The following is a 7,593-nucleotide window of genomic DNA, read 5'->3' on the forward strand; positions in this document are numbered from 1 at the left end:
CACTGACATAGCTCCAGAGGCCTTTATGGTAGAGTGGCCAGACAGAAGCCAATCCTCAGTAAAAGGCACATGACAGCTTGCTCGAAGTTTGCCTAAAGGCACCTAAAGGACTCTCAGACCATGAGAAACAAGATTCTCTGGTTTGATGAAACCAAGATTGAACTCTTTGGCCTGAATGCCAAGAGTCACATCTGGAGAAAACCTGGCACCATCCCTACGGTGAAACATAGTGGTGGCAGCACCATGCAGTGGGGATGTTTTCAGAGGCAGGGAGACTAGTCAGGATCGAGGGAAAGATGGCTCCACTTCTCAATTTACATCAACAACATAGCTCAGGCAGTAGGAAGCTCTCTCATCCATTTATATGCAGATGAATCAGTCTTATAGTCTGCTGGCCCCTCCTCCGATTTTGTGTTAAATGCTCTACAACAAAGCTTTCTTAGTCTTCAACAAGCTTTCTCTACCCTTAACCTTGTTCTGAGCACCTCCAAAACAAAGGTAATGTGGTTTGGTAAGAAGAATGCCCCTCTCCCCACAGGTGTGATTACAACCTCTGAAGTAGTCACTTCATTCAAGTACTTGCAGGCTAAAGTTAAATCTAGACTTAGTTTCCTCTATTGTAATCACTCCTCTTTCATCCCAGCTGCCAAACTAACCCTGATTCAGATGACCATTCTACCCATGCTAGATTAAGGATACATCATTTATAGATCGGCAGGTAAGGGTGCTCTCGAGCGGCTAGATGTTCTTTACCATTCGGCCATCAGATTTGCCACCAATGCTCCTTGTAGGACACATCACTGCACTCTACTGTATACTCCTCTGTAAACTGGTCATCTCTGTATACCCGTCGCAAGACCCACTGGTTGATACTTATTTATAAAACCCTCTTAGGCCTCACTCCCCCCTATCTGGGATATCTACTGCAGCCCTCATCCTCCACATAAAACACCCGTTCTGCCAGTCACATTCTGTTAAAGGTCCCCAAAGCACACACAACCCTGGGTCGCTCATCTTTTCATCTTTTCGCTGCAGCTAGCGACTGGAATGAGCTGCAACAAACATTCAAACCAGACAGTTTTTATCTCAATCTCTTCATTCAAATACTCAATCATTGGACACTTACTAACAGTTGTGGCTGCTTGCCTGATGCATTGTTGTCTCTACCTTCTTGCCCTTTGTGCTGTTGTCTGTGCCCAATAATCTTTGTACCATGTTTTGTGCTGATACCATGTTGTGGTCATGTTGTGTTGCCACCATGCTGTGTTGTCATGTGTTGATGCCTTGCTATGTTGTTGTCTTAGGTCTCTCTTTATGTAGTGTTGTGTTGTCTCTCTGGTCGTGATGTGTGTTTTGTCCTATATTTATTTATATACATATACTTGTTTTTAAATCCCAACCCCCATCTCCACAGGAAGCCTTTTGCCTTTTGATAGGCCGTCATTGTAAATAAGAATGTGTTCTTATTTACTGATTTGCCTAGTTAAATAAAGGTTAAATAAACTGTAAAAATATAAAATAAAGGAAAGTACAGAGAGATCCTTGTTGACATCCTGCTCCAGAGCGCTCAGGACCTCAGACTGGAGCGAAGGTTCACCTTCTAACAGGACAGCGACCCTAAGCACTCAGCCAAGACAACACAGGAGTGGCTTTGGGACAAGTCTAAATGTCCTTGAGTGACCCAGCCAGAGCCTGGACTTGAACACGATCGAACATCTCTGGAGAGACCTGGAAATAGCTGTGCAGCGACGCTCCCCATCAAACCTGACAGAGCTTGAGAGGATCTGCAGAGAAGTGCTAGCCTCTCTACACTGGCTTCCTGTTAAGGCTAGGGCTGATTTCAAGGTTTTACTGCTAACCTACAAAGTATTACATGGGCTTGTATTACTTGGGCTATTTTTCTGATTTGGTCCTGCCGTACATATGGTCCTGCCGTACGCTACGGTCCCAAGTATTTTTTGAAGACTCATCTCTTCAGTAGTTCCTATGATTGTGTGTAGTCTGGCCCAGGGATGGGAAGGTGAACGGAAAGGCCCTGTAGTGACGAACCGCCCTTGCTGTCTCTGACTGACCGGTTCCCCTCTCTCCACTGGGATTCTCTGTCTCTAACCCTATTACAGGGGCTGGTGCTCTTCCATGCCGTCCCTAGGAGGGATGCGTCACTTGAGTGGGTTGAGTCACTGACGTGATCTTCCTGTCTGGGTTGGCGCCCCCTCTGGTTCTTGCCGTGGGGGAGATCTTCGTGGGCTATACTCCGCCTTCTCTCAGGGTAGTAAGTTGGTTTGAAGATATCCCTCTAGCGCTTTGGCAAAGTAGATGGGGTTATATCCTGCCTGGTTGGGCCTGTCCAGGGGTATCGTCGGATAGGGCCACAGTGTCTCTCGACCCCTTCTGTCTCAGCCTCCAGTATTTATGCTGCAAAAGTTTATGTGTCTAGGGGGCTAGGGTCAGTCTGTTATATCTGGAGTATTTATCCTGTCTTATCCAGTGTCCTGTGTGAATTTAAGTATGCTCCCTCTAATTGTCTTTCTCTCCCTTTCCCTCCCCTCCCGGAAGACGACCTGGCCTGATGACTCCTTGCTGTCCCCAGTCCACCTGGTCATGCTGCTGCTCCAATTTAAACTATTCTGCCTGCAGCTATGTAACCCTGACCTGTTCACCAGACGCTCTACCTTGTCCCGGATATGCTGTTTTCGAATATCTCTCTCTACCGCACCTGCTGTCTCTAACTCTGAATGATTGGCTATGAAAAACCAACTTACATTTGCTCGTGCTGACCTGTTGCACCCTCTACAACCACTGTGATTATTATTATTTGACCCTGCTGGTCATCTATGAACATTTGAACATCTTGGCCATGTTCTGTCATAATCTCCACCTGGCACAGCCAGAAGAGGACTGGCCACCCCTCAGAGCATGGTTCCTCTCAGGTTCCTGCCTTCTAGGGAATTTTTCCTAGCCACTGTTCTTCAACATTGCTTGCTGTTTGGGGTTTTAGGTTGAGTTTCTGTATAGCACTCTGTGACATTGGCTGATGTAAATAAACTCCACAAATACAGGTGTGCCAAGCTTGTAGCATCATACCCGAGGTTGTAATCGCTGCCAAAGGTGCTTCAACAGAGTACTGAGTAAAAGGTCTGAATACTTATGTAATTTTTTTTTTTTTTTTTTTTACCTTTATTTAACCAGGCAAGTCAGTTAAGAACAAATTCTTATTTTCAATGACGGCCTGGGAACAGTGGGTTAACTGCCTGTTCAGGGGCAGAACGACAGATTTGTACCTTGTCAGCTCGGGGTTTGAACTCGCAACCTTCCGGTTACTAGTTCCGGTTACTAGTCCAACGCTCTAACCACTAGGCTACCCTACTTTTTTTTTTATACATTTTCAAACAAAAAAATATATGTTTTTGCTTTGTCATTATAGGGTATTGTGTGTAGATTGATGAGAGGAAAAATCAATTGAATAAAATTTGAGAATAAGGCTGTAATGTAACAAAATGTGGAAAAAAATCTAGGGATCTGAATACTTTCCGAATGCACTGTATGTTTGCTATGTTAATTCAACACGGGTATGCTAATGCTTTTGTTGTCAGCAGGATTCAAACTTGAGCGGGAAGACCCCAATGGATTTCTATTCCATTTATTAGACATTTTCAGCAAAAGCAATTTACAGTCATACAAGCATACTTATGGGTGGTTCCGACCCTGACATTACAAGCTATCAAGAATCAAGGTAAGACCCAAGTGCAGACTGTGTGAAGTAACAATGTTTACTGTAACCACCAGGGCAGGCAACGACAGGTCAAGGCAAGCAGGGGTCGATCATCCGGAGTTGGGGAAAAGGTATAGGACGGCAGGCAGGCTCAGGCAGAGTTCAAGCGGGCAGGTACAGGGTCAGGACAGGCAAGGGTCATCCTAAAAAAAGTACAATTACAAGTGCATCTTAAAAATACCATCCACTTGTGAGTAACCTCTAAATATACAACATTATTCATGAACAAAACACTGCGTGTATGACTTTGTGCTTAAAATAATCAAACTTTTCTGAAGACGACAGAAAAAGCGTGTCTACCTCTCATAGTGCATCAAAATGATTTGAGCAGGAGCACGCAGGGCAAAACGTAAGTACACACTCCCCTACTCCCAGGAGGCAGGCATGCATAATAACAAATCAACATGACATAATAATATATGAACCTGGTGAAATTCACACAGTACTTTAACAACTGTTACACTGAAGAAAAGGAGGAGAACGCAGAACAGAGACAGACATGGAGAAAGCAATCACAGATAGGACCAGCAGCCAGTTCAAGTGTTTGTCGCAAACGTAGGAAATCCCCTTTCCACAGCTGGAAAGATTGCCCAGAAAAGCATGTGGAATGTAGGAAATGTCACAGGAGAGCACACATTTCAGCTGTCTGTCAATTAAAGAATCAGACCCCCGCCCAAGAGGTCGAGGTGGCGGTTCCCTCAGTCCATGACCATATGCGCCGTTGTCATCGCACCTTGAGGAGGGCCCTTCTCCGTGCCTCTGCCAGGACCCAGTCCCAAGCCTCAGCTCCAGTCTACACTCCAGGCCAAAAGGTATGGCTCTCGTCAAGGGACTTGCCTTTGAAGGAGGCTTCCAAGAAACATTCTCCTCGATTCATTGGTCCCTTTTAGATTGATTGTGTCGTTAACCCCTCTGCTGTGCACCTGAAACTCCAAGCCTCTCTCAAGATCCACCTTGCCTTCCATGTATCCCTGATTAAACCTGTCTCCTCCTGCAGCAGCTCCTCCACCCCCTCAGCTCATCAATGACCATCCTGCCTATACCGTTCGGTGGCTTCTGAACGTGCGCCGTCGGGGTCGTAGCTGGCAGTACCTGGTGGACTGGGAAGGATATGAGTCTGAGGAGCACTGCTGGGTGCCCCGCCGTCACATTCTGAACCCCTCCCATCTACGTGATTTCTACACCTCACACCTAGATAAACACGGTCGGGTGCCAGGCTTCTCTATGTCTCCCTCTCTGTCTGTCTCTCTGTCTGTGTCTCTGTCTTTGTCTCTGTGTCTCTCTGTGTGTGTGTGTGTGTGTGTGTGTGTGTGTGTGTGTGTGTGTGTGTGTGTGTGGAGGGGGGGGGGGGGGGGGGTGGAGACAGGTGCGCCTCTTTCTCCAGCCCCCGCACCTGTTTTCCTGCAACCCACCCAAGCTTCCCCTGGCCTGCACTCCATCTTCCCCCTGTGTTACAATAAATACCATGGTTACATAATCCCAGTCTCCTTGTCTGAGTCTGCTCTTGGGTTTCCCCAAGAAACTCTGCGTAACAGGTCTTCCTCTGTCAGAACTGGTTGCTTTGGGGTTTTCTGTCGTCGATGTTTCTGTGGGAAAAGTTTTTTAAGGGATGGGGTTCGCAAGCCCTACAGCATTTCTGGTTTTCTGAGATTTTGTTTGTAGTTGATCTGTTAGCACTTTATGCGGCCTGATAAAAGAGGACTATTAAATTGGGGTCTGATTCTGCACTGAATTGCAGCAACTACTTTTTATTGAGTACCTACATGTCACAACAGCAACCCTAACAAAAGCATTGACTTGCCAGAGTCCCGCTTTCAAGGAGCGGGACTCTAACTCAGAAGCTTATAAGAAATCCAGCTATGCCCTCCAATGAAACATCAAACAGGCAAAGCGTCAATACAGGACTTAGATCCAATCGTACTACACCGGCTCCGACGCTTGTCGGCTGTGGCAGGGCTTGCAAACTATTCCAGACTACAAAAGGAGGGACAGTCAAGAGCTGCCCAGTGACATGAGCCTACCAGATGAGCTAAATACCTTCTATGCTCGCTTCGAGGCAAGTAACGCTGAAACATGCATGAGAGCATCAGATGTTCCGGACGACTGTGTGATCACAGTCTCTGCAGCCGATGTGAGTAAGACCTTCAGAAAGGCAGCAGGGCGAGATGGATTACCAGGACATGTACTCCAAGCATGTGCTGACCAACTGGCAAGTGTCTTCACTGACACTTTCAACCTCTCCCTCTCTGAATCTGTAATACCAACATGTTTCAAGCAGACTACCATAGTCCCTGTGCCCAAGAACACTAAGGTAACCTGCCTAAACGACTACCGACCCGTAGCACTCACATCTGTAGCCATGAAATGCTTTGAAAAGCTGGTCATGGCTCACATCAACACCATTATCCCAGAATACTCCCTATTCACTCAGGACTGTACAGCAAGGCACGACTCCAACACCATCATTAATTTTGCTGATGACACAACAGTGGTAGGCCTGATCACTGACAATGATGAGACAGTCTATAGGGAGGAGGAGACCTGACCGTGTGGTGCAAGGACAACAACCTTGCCCTCAACGTGATCAAGACATGATTGTGGACTACAGATTAAGGAGGACCGAGCACGCCCCCATTCTCATCGATGGGGCTGTAGTGGAGCAGGTTGAGCTCCTTGGCTTCCACATCACCAACAAACTAACATGGTCCAAGCACCCCAAGACAGTCATGAAGAGGGCACAACAAAACCTATTCCACGTCAGGAGACTGAAAAGATGTGGCATGGGTCCTCAGATCCTCAAAAGGTTCTACAGTTGCAACATCGAGAGCACTGGTTGCATCACTGCATGGTATGGCAACTGCTCAACCTCCGACCACAAGGCACCACAGGGGGTAATGCGTACGGCCCAGTACATCACCGGGCCAAGCTTCCTGCCATCCAGAACCTCTACACCAGGCAGTGTCAGAGGAAGGCAATGAAAATTGTCAAAAACTCCAGCCACCCTAGTCAGAGATTGTGTTCTTTCTGTGTTCTTGTGTTCTTTCTGGCAAGCGGTACTGGAGCGCCAAGTCTAGGTCCAAAAGGCTCCAAATAGCTTCTACCCCCAAGCCATAAGACTCCTGAACATCTAATCAAATGGCTACACCTACTATTTGCATTGCCCCCCTTTATCTACCAAACCAGTAAGTAGTCTTAAGACATCTCCAACTGTGGCCTTTCCCTACCAAACCTGTCACAACTGGTACCCGGAACACTAGCATTGACTTGTCTAGTAAGTGCTACTTGTTGGGGTAGTTTGACGTGACTTATGAGACATAAAATCACCTGATAGTCAGTATTATCCTGTTTTTGACAAATGAAAGATAACTTCAAACAGAAGCGTTATTTGAATACATAGCTAATAAGTGCTAAGTGAATGTGGCTGTTAATGGCCATTCGGAAGATGTTTTTTTGCTGGAAGAATAAGTGCTTCTCTTTGGGGTAACCATAACTGTGTTTTGCCACTAGGCTCTGCTCTTGAACATGCTGATTTCTACTTCAACTTTTGCACCTTTTTTTTATCACGCTACAGAAAGTGCTATTAAGTTGGAGTATGATTCTGCATTGAATTACAGAAACCACTTTTTAATGAGTCTACATGTACCTACATGCCACAACAGCAACCCTAACAAAAGCATTGACTGGTTTTATCTGCAGTAAGTGCTTTTTGTTGGGTTATCTGTTAATGACCACTCGACAACAAGCATTCTGTGGTGCTTTCCTGAACATGTTTTTTCTCCTAGCTTCACATTACAGTTACCTTAAATGGAAGCATACATTTC

The sequence above is a fragment of the Oncorhynchus mykiss genome, chromosome 12 (assembly GCF_057628025.1).
Source record: "Oncorhynchus mykiss isolate SJ-2025 chromosome 12, ASM5762802v1, whole genome shotgun sequence".
Lineage (NCBI taxonomy): Eukaryota > Metazoa > Chordata > Actinopteri > Salmoniformes > Salmonidae > Oncorhynchus > Oncorhynchus mykiss.